The following is a 10,008-nucleotide window of genomic DNA, read 5'->3' as shown; positions in this document are numbered from 1 at the left end:
GGATGCTGGCTGTTTGCAAATACACAGCGGCCGCAGACGCTTCACACCTGAGTCGAAGACGCCTCCGGTGGAGGAGGTGTGAAGTAGACGGAGCCCCCCCCCCCCCCCCCCCCCCCACTGCTGCGTTCAAGTCACACGTGCCTCAGAGCGAAGGCGTCTGGTTGAGTCGGCCTGAGTTTGGCCTGGTTCTCAGCACCGGTCCGACTCCCGTCTGCAGCTTTTGACCTGGTTGTTGAGCTCAGTGGACCCCAGTGACACCTCCCTAGCAGACATCTACTTAGAGGTGCCTCCTTGTTTCTGTATTTCTGCATTTGCACCTCGCTGGAGGGCAAATACAGACAAGTGCCCCCTGCTGGTGGAGAGTTAGCTCCTGTTGCTCATTGGCCCGCACGAAGGCGACACAACAGTTGATCCAAGTCACGTCTCAGTTTCTTGGCCTCAGCCTTAAGTGATGTCACATTGTTATTTGCAGTACAATGGATGAGGCAAAAATGTTTGTTGCTACAAAGCTGTTTAAAGATTTACACTCCAGTAGGTATAATATATAAATGTAATAGTGAGCAATTAGAAATCAGCGTCAGACATTAAGAATAAAAAAAGGAAAAGAAGCTTTTCCACACTTTGGTTTGGCTGCAGCCGTCGGCGTCGTACGAGCACAAACAGGGCAGATGTTACACTTACCCTCCACTCAAGTATCTGGCAAACACACACAAACACACACACACACACACACACACACACACACACACACACACACACACATCCACACACACACACACACACACACGCTTTAACACTATTTATATGGCAGGCAAAGGCACCAGCTGGTGAGACCCACTCCACGCTCCATTCAATGAGAACATGTGACTGTGGAGGGAAGGAGGAAAGAGGGAAAGAGAAAGAGACACAGGTGGAAACACTCATCTTCAGCAGCCTGACGGAGACGGAGACATTACCACTGCCTCTCACCACCCAGTCCTGCCCCTTAGGCACATCTGCATGAGGGGGGTCTACTGTAACAAGAAATAAATTCAAATCTCAAATCATACTGTAGGTCACGATAAAACAGAGGGAAACTAATGTGCTTTGTTAATAGTTGGTCTCGTGTTTCAGCATTTTACTCAACAGAACTATGTTTTAACGGCGATTCTTTTTCCCTTATTAAACACAGGCTGCAGTGATGCAGATGTGAACCAACAGTCTCAGCTCCACGACGCTGCTGCCACCTGCAGGTAACAATGCCGCACAGCCGCGGAGGAGGGGGATGGGGGGGGGGGGGGGGGGGGGGGGGGGGGGGGGTCTAAATGGCAGCAAAACCCTGAAAAACAAACCTTTCACACTTCAGTTGTAACTTTGAAGAAAATCACAGAGTATGATGGGATATTAATGAAGTTACTATGAGTAAGTAATGATGCATGCGTCCTCCAGCTAGGAGAAATACGACTACAGCAGATTTCAATGTGGATACTAATGAATATTCATTAAAAGCTGTAATAAAGATAAAAAAAATATGGATTGGAAAATCATTATTTGTGTATATGTCTGAGCAAATATGTGCAAGTAGACATTGAAGGGTTTAGTTGCTATGGAAACAGACTCGTAGTTCCTCCATCCCGTCTGTCCACAATAGCGGCTCTTCCAGCGTCTCCTGTGTTTTGCTGTGTCCGGTGACTTTAAACCATTTGCCTGCACTAATCGCAGTCGACCAGCAGAGGGCAGATACACACAAGTAAACCGCAGCTTCTGCTATGAGTGGCTCAAACTCATAACTATCCATTGTCATTGTTGATGAAAACCAGTGGAAAGCAGCGAAAATGAATGAAACAGTGTCTGCTGTATAAAATACAACCAACCACCTCCTGACCTGAGAATAGGGTTTGGATGTTGATGTATATGGATGAAGCATTTTTGTATCTTAGTAATAACGTCAGTCACACTTTAGCAAAGCAATTATTTGTGCCAACTTCCCTGGGATTAATGTCCAGCAGCAGATTACCGCATGTGCTTTTATATACACTTAATTATCCCGCCTGTAGAAATATAACCATATAACAGCAGTGTAATTGAACCATTGGAGGACGGAGCTGGAGGGCAAAGGAGCAGAGATATTTATTGGTTTTAATCGGCCCACGGCCTCAGATTTAAGGATCAGACTACGGTTTTGCTCCTTGCTCTGGGCGTCCGAGCCATATCTCCGTTTTTATCGGTTGGACGTTGTCATGGCGACGGGAAAAGCTAAAAGGTCATGACAAGACTTGTTGTGGCAGGCAGGGGGATTTGCTCATAGGGGACACAGGAAGTGTTATAAGCTACAGAAAATAAATAGCGGGACAAAGTGTTGCTGAAGGTCACGTTAAAGCAGGAACACGACAATCACGCTGTCGGAACGGAAACGGGCCCCGTTCCGGTCTCTACAGCGAACATTTGAAATATTTAAACGCCCCTGAGCATTTTATACACAGTGGCAGCAAACAGACACCTTGTCACCTCTGCACCTGTCACACGCTGGTGATCGACAGCGACCAGTTCAGCCGCCAAAAAGCAAAACTCTTAGACAAAGTCCCAATACATTTAACTGTGGTTTCTGCCAACTCCACTAATTAAAACAATTAAGCAGACGTACAGCTGGTGCCAACGCTCTGTGGCAGGACGTTTAACTCCATTTCCCCCGACTGCATTTGTTCGTTTTATCGGTGACCTCCTCTCATCGTGTCATTACTTCAGGTTCTGGGTTCAGCCGCGTTTCTGCACGTGCTGTACAGAACATTCACGGTTCCATTTGGTTGTGAGGCACACGGAGTCTCTCCAGGAATAAGGTTCTGCATTGCTCTCCCTAAAAGACACAAACACGGGCGACTCCTACTGATGTCAGCTTTCATCCCCTGCGGGAGTTCCCTACACGCAGCACTGTGGCCCGTGCTTCTCTGTGGACTGATGAAAACGGTACCGGGCTGGACCCAAAGGAGACGAGGCGCACAAATAAACAGCCAGAGACGCGCAGCGGAACGGATCCGTGGTGTGTCCACAAACACACCACAGGGGAGATTTTGAGGACGGCCCATTCATTTCATTGCCGGCGCCGGGCAGCGGCGGTCAGTCGAGCCTAACGTTGGGAGAGAGAGGAACCGGATCGCCTCATTTCTCCGAAGGCATCGAACGCCGTGTGAATGACAAAAAGCTCGATGATGCTCCCTGAGAGGCAGCGCCGCTATCGCATCGCCTCAGCTCCAGTTTGCTCCACTCCTGTTTTACGTTGCCAGCCAGCGCACGCAGCTCTGGATTCCCTGTGATGCCCCCCCCCCCCCCACACACACACACACACAGAAGGCAGGCAGCAGGTGTTTTGTGACTCGGAGATCAGGGCGCCTCGGAGCAGCGGAGCCCCTGTGAGCGACTGTAGGCTGCCGGCGTAGGAGGAGGAGGAGGAGGAGGAGGAAGAGGAGGAGGAGGAGGAACCCGGAGTCAGCCGTGGTTCGGTACCAGTGCGTGCGCTCCGGCCGCCCTGCCTTTGGACCCAGGAGCAAGGCAGCTTCTTGTTGCTGAGTTGACATAGTCCAGTCCCTCACCTCAGCTCGGCGTGTAGCGACCTTTGACCCTTGACGTGAACCTGGAGGCAGACGCTTGGCTTTGCTGTGAACTTATTTAACTTCCAGCACACCTGATCTTCGTCCCTCTTGGCGACAGCTTGGCTCCTCCACCCTCTCTGCCCCGTAGTTCATTTACGCATTTCCTCCTCGTCGCCAGATTCTGCTCCCCCCACGGCTCCTCGTGAACCATTAACCAAGGGGCCCAGTCTGGTGTGTCTGATGAGGACAGCTGCTGCGTTAAACAACCCATCTGTATCTAAATGATGTAATCAGTCCTAATAGAACAGGGGCAGATCGGTCTCACTGCCGTCAACCGCCCGAGGACGGGATGTCACCTTCACCGTGATTTAGGCGCCGTCCGGTCGACTGGGGCCCGGGCTGCTTTGTATGTCGGTGTGTGCGCACACTGTCATTGTGCCATTCATCTTCTAAGGAGATTATGGGATGCTTCCTGCTCATCTTGAACGTGGCAGCCGTCACCGTCTCATGCTCGAATAGTGAATGGAAGCTATCGATCGGGAGGCATTGGTGCCCGCAGCCCGAGGGGGCGATTCATCAAAAGTGTCAACGGGCAAGAAGTGAACGAGAGCAAGGCGCTGCTACGCCTAAAAAAGGCCGTCGGCAACATCAAACACCTCCAACCCTTTGGTTTCCTCCGCCTTCTCTCCAACTTGACAGCGCCTGGTTTGATCCTCGCTAAGAGAACTAATAGCCGCTTAGATGGTGACAAGTGCTGCACTTGCGCTCCTCTACTATAATCACAGACTGCCCCAGCGTAATCCCTCGCTCCTCTCCACGTCGTCTAGTTTTCTTAAGGAGCTCTCTCTCCGTCCGTCTGTTCAGCAACACTGCAGCTGAACTTTCCACTTCGCTCTCAACTCGATCGCTTGAGCGCAATCTCCTGCTCTCTCCCACTCTTGACTACTTCAACTTTGTCTGTGCGCGCGTGTGACTCAAAGGACACTGGAATGATAGTGTGTGTATGGGGGAGGGTCACACCATCAATAAGAGGGAAAATTCAACGATTCAAACTACACACTGAGCAGATTCTGTAACAATTAACACAAACCAACAACACACTGTTGAGCATCTCTGGCTGTTTGCATTGGGTTCTGTTCCTAAAGCCTCCTGCCCATAAGTGTTCTCCAAACAGGCGGCTCATCCATCCTGCATCACAAACACCAGCGTTATGTAATGGCGTCTGGAGGACAGCGAGCGCGTGCAGGTGGGAGAACGCGCTAACGTGGACGTTTGCGTGCAGTACGTGTGAAATCAGGACGAAGCTCGACTCCCAAAATGAGAAATCGGTGGGTGGAAAGGTAGAGATCAGTGACAGGAGGAGGAGGAGGAGGAGGAGGAGGGCCGGTTTAAACAATCTCACTTTAACAGAAAGACACTGTATAAGCAGCTGTTTTTAAAGCGTCGTCTGGCTGATGAAGCCTTCAGATGCAAAGAGCTCGGCCGTGAAAACACAAAGGAGCGGCGCCGATTCTCCTTCCAGCAGGTTCAGTGACAGGCGTGCGTGGCCTATTTGATGCTTCGCAAAACAATTCTATGAAGGCCTCAAAGAACCAACCAAGGAAAATTTAAAAAACTAGTTAGCATGCGCACAGTATGTGTGTCTTTTTGACCTACTCACACGTCACACCTCCGTTTCAAAGACACCAAATAAAAGAAACGGCTCACACCGCATCCTCCGCGCGACCACTGTTCCTCGTTATCGTCCGTCCCGTGTTACATAACCTGCAGCATGTGTGCCCGATACAGCAACAATGGAGGCAGCTGTGCTTTGTCCTCTCTGCGGCGCCACCAGGAAACGCCGATAATTGTCAGCTCTCTATTAAAGTCGACACATCGTCCTGATTGGCTTCCTATCGAAAATGACACATGCAGCTAATTAGGCTTTACGCTCACAATCGCAGCGTGATGAGTGATGAGTGTGATGCATTGAGGAGCCGGTTACAGGAAATGATGAGGCTCAACATGTGCTTTGAGAAGAGCCGTACTGTAAATAAACTATTTGTTCTCTCGTGACATCTACCTGCTGTCCTTTTCCACCCCCCCCCCTCCCCAAAAGCCCGCGTTCCCCCGGCTCCTGCAGCTCAGCCTCCTCCTTTATTCCACACAAGGCAACAGACACAAGGTGAAGCGCGCGGGCCAGAGCCGGAGAAAAAGGAACTCTCAGGGCTTCACAGCTCTCCCTTATCTATAATACATATTGTGGCTGATAATAAATGCAGCACCTCTGCTCCCAATTCACCAGGTCCCCTGGCTTGACTGTGAAGCAGACCTCTGTAAAACTACTTCCGTTCCCAAACCCAAAGTGACTTTTTACCTATGAGGAGGTTCGTCTTTACCACCACAGCTCTGTGAGAGTTGAACTGGGCTTCATTTTTCCATCCTATGCAATCTACCTCTCCTAAATTTGCCCTATTACACCTACTGCTTCTACATATAATTCAATCGCTTCTCCTCGTCATTCCATTTTCTTTCTGCTTGTGAAGTCCTGAGACACGGCAGGGGGGGGAAAAAATCGGAAAGTAGCTAAGAGACAGGCTCCGAGCTGCTTTAATTGGAAGCAGGCAGGGAATAAAACAGACACAGGCAAGAGCTACTGTACAAAAACGAATGTTGCAGTGAATTACATGCACAGTTTGAACGGTGAGTTGCTCTCTCGCTGCCTCTCGCCGCTTTTTTTATTTTTATTTTTATTTTTTATCGTCAACACATGCAAATAATCCCCGCAGAAAAGGTAGTCGCAGTGACACACAGTCTTATTTAACCGGTTCAGGAGGAGGCGCTCGTCTGATTCACGCACAAAGAGCGAGCGAGACTCACCCACTCATGCACGCGTAACATCCTTAGAGGATAGTTCACAGCACGGCTGGATTCACCAACCTTTGCATTAGCTCAGGCAGAGGACAGCTTGTTTTTGTGTTTGTCTTTTCAAAGATCACCTTGGGGAGAGGCTAAACATGGGGAGAGTCTGCCAACAAGGACGGATAAGCAGAGCAAGTACAGGAAGACCTACCTACAGTACAAACATGAGCATGCAGTCGTCCAGCAACAGCAACTCAGGCCGTGACCAGCAAACGCAATGTGATCACGCGTTTCGGCCGTGCGTGTGTAAGAATGTCACTGAATGTGACATTCTTGCACTACTTTTGAGCGTCTGATGAAAAGTCAAATTAAAAAGACGAAGTAGCAATAAAGGGAAACCGATCCATATCAATCACGCAGTGACAAAAGAAAGGCAGCGCCGCCTGACAAGTGGAGGCTCAGACTCAAACGCTCCGTGGGGGGCGGAGGGTTCTGCGTTGGGGTGTCACGAAGCGCACGCTTGAAACGGCAGAAAGGAAAGTGTGGCATTTGAGCACAAAGGCCATTCTGCCACCTACTGTACTTCATGTGTGCCACTGAGTCTGTCAGACTTCGCCGTCTCGTTACTTTAGAGATCAGCTCCCCGCGGAGGAGCTTCCTACACACTCAACACATATACACACACACAGCAGCAGAGCGCACTGTGGTGGAGTGAGGAGAGAAAGGCCAATAAAAGAGTAGATGGTGATAATACTGAGCTCTAAATACTGCAATGAGTTCTTCCAGTTTATTATGCACTTATCAATTATTATGGCTTTTTGTCTCATCTTTGAACAGGTATGTTTCTCAATATTGGAATATAATATTAATAAACAGAAAACTGTAATAATAGACTTTTTGCATGTTGCTCTTTCCTGTTGGATCGAGTCTGGTGCTCAGGATGTGTTGAACTCCGTCAGACTCCGCAGCCCTTAGACTGGCTGAAATCAAAGCTCAGGCGACTGTGTGCAAAGCATATAAGCAGGTATAAACTCTATATGTGTGTGTTTGCTCAGACACAGGGCGTCCGTCTGTTATCGAGCAGCTGCTGTCCTGTTGTTTATACTGCTCCCTCACTCATCACACAAGGTTAATTGTTGAGATGACCTTTATCTAAGCAAACACCTCAGAGACACTGGAAAGGAAATAAACACACACGGTCTGTGTGTGTTTGTTCAGAGACACTGTCCTGAAGTTTTCTATTCAATTTCCGAGGAATGTGTGCTGCTTGACCCGGTCCAGTATGAAACAAGGACGGGTTTCTGGCAGCCGCTGAGCTGTCTCTGTTGCATAATGTTGTTATTTGCCCAAAAGAATAATTGGAGAGCAGGTTAACCTTACGTGAACATGTCAAAGCAACACGAGTGATGGAACAAACACACAACCACTCGATAGGCTGATGCACGGGAACAATGATGATGCACAGGAGGACTGGAACGAGCCGGGACACTTTGACCGAGCGCTCGGAAAACGGAATAAACAGAACCTGTTAAACCGCGGCGTTGTTAGAGGCCAGAGCACAGTGAAAGCGATGAGAGACTGTCAGAGGTCTGTGCAGGCTTAATTAGGCAGATCTGGGCAGGAGCGTCTGAAAAACATCTTGAGAGACAGTCCAATTACGAACTTGAGATGAGGCAAGAAGTAGAACTTTGCTCTAAAGGCAATCTGTTCCGACCTATTGAACACGGACGCTGAAAATTAAAGTGGCATCAGTAGGTTTTCAGCCACTAGGGGCAGTGGACACACTTTGATACCTGTAGCAGACTTATGCTCGGCACCATCAGCTCCATGACTCAGCGTTAATTCAAACCCTCATAGTTGTGAAGCGTGGTGTTTCTGGCAGAGCTCAGAGCTCTGCTTCATATCTGCCAGTCCTGGTGCAGCCACTCATCTCTGCTGCTTCACAACCATCATCTGTCTAAACCTTGTTTTAGGAAAAAATATTTTCCATGATCTTTGTCCATTTGACAACGTAGGCACATAAATAGAAATCAGCTTTTAAATAATTCAAACATTAATAATAAGACAAACCACCTGCTGCAAAAGCTGCGATCCAAACTATCCAAATTCAGCGTCATTTCTGTGCCAGGCCGGCGTTGGTGATTTGCTCCAACCTCTGGCCTCTCGCGCAAACACACCGGCGCACGTGGTTTTTGTGGCTGCCAGACTTCGCTCTGTTCCACCTTGCTCATTTCAAAGTGGTCATTAGGAGAGAGGTAAGTAAAGATAATTGTCTCACACACACACACGAGGCAACCCTCGGGCAGTGTAGGCCTGCCACACACACACACACACACACACACACACACACACACACACACACACACACACACACACACACACAGTACAGGTGGTTCATTAAGGTGCTTAAGTAAGTGAGGAAAATGGGGAAATAGAGAGAGGCTGTAGTCATTAACAGCTACAGGCAGGTGGCATTACAGAGTCGGGCAAAGACAGGAGATAATGACGGCGTGAGGAGGAAATCCCATCTAAAGAAGTTGGACAATGTGTCTTCCTCCGCGTTATTATTTCGCCTCCGAGGTCCACGCAGCTCAGCACGAGCCCGGCCGGCGTCTACTGTATCTGCGCGATATCAGCCGGCGCTCGCTGCTGTTTACGGGTGCGCGTCCCCGTCTTTCAGCGCGGGGGGAGCCGAGGGACGGAGAGACCCCCAGATCCCAAATCCGCACCGCAGCTGGAGGAGGGCGATAAGACAAACAGGCCCCACGATCAGGACGCAGCTGAATGGGAGCAGAGGAGGAGGAGACGAGAGGAGACGAGAGGAGAGAGGCAGGCGATCGGCAGAGAAATGTCAGGCTTCTGTGTGTGTGTGTGTGTGTGTGTGTGTGTGTGTGTGTGTGTGTGTGTGTGTGTGTGTGTGTGTGTGTGTGTGTGTGTGTGTGTGTGATTATCCATGCATGTGGCTGTGTGTTACTTTCATACTGGGGTATTAGCTCGTGCCATTAGCCAGCTTCTTTATCACCCGTCAATAACGCTGTACAGGCTCAAAATGCCAAACTCCAACAAGGTCACAAACAAAGAAAATGAAAAAGTCTGGCAAGAAAATCGTCCCCTTTTGTTTAACAGCGCGAGTATGACTCATACCTAGAAGACGCCGAGGACAAAAACGGGGCCGTTTTATTCTGACAAAAAGCCGCTTTGGCTGCTGAAGGTAGGAAGAAGGTCCTGCGCATTAAGTTCAGTGGAAGTTCAGCTGGCAGTGAGACAGGGACCGCTGCCAAAGTGGAAACGCTACTCATTCGTTTCACGCAATCTACTCAAGGAGGTGGTTGTAAAGCTCCGGCGGCTCTGCATTTATTAATGCTGCGAAGTGTATTTCATACTGTAAGTGCGACCTCAGGAGACAAGTGGAGGCCAGACGCATTTTCTCATGGTGATCCTGAAAGCATCACCACATAAAAAGTCCCCCGTGCGTGCGTTTGTGTGTTTCTGACCGCATTGTGAAAAGTCCTCCCGCTTATTTGGAAACCGAGGCGCCGGCACCGCGACACAGCAGCCGTCTGGCGGCTGAAAACAGTTTTTGTGGAGCCGACGGAGGGCG

General features: G+C 49.5%; 1 protein-coding gene across 1 annotated transcript in view; it reads right to left on the bottom strand.

Moving 5' to 3' along the window:
• LOC114841874 (uncharacterized) overlaps window positions 1-10,008 on the bottom strand; it is a 60,000-nt gene that overhangs the window by 39,796 nt on the left and 10,196 nt on the right. The gene's annotated exons all lie outside the window — the stretch shown is intronic.

This window comes from Betta splendens, chromosome 15 (genome assembly GCF_900634795.4).
Source record: "Betta splendens chromosome 15, fBetSpl5.4, whole genome shotgun sequence".
Classification (NCBI taxonomy): Eukaryota; Metazoa; Chordata; class Actinopteri; order Anabantiformes; family Osphronemidae; genus Betta; species Betta splendens.
Note: the sequence above shows the minus strand (reverse complement) of the source record. Positions and strands in the feature narration are given on the sequence as shown.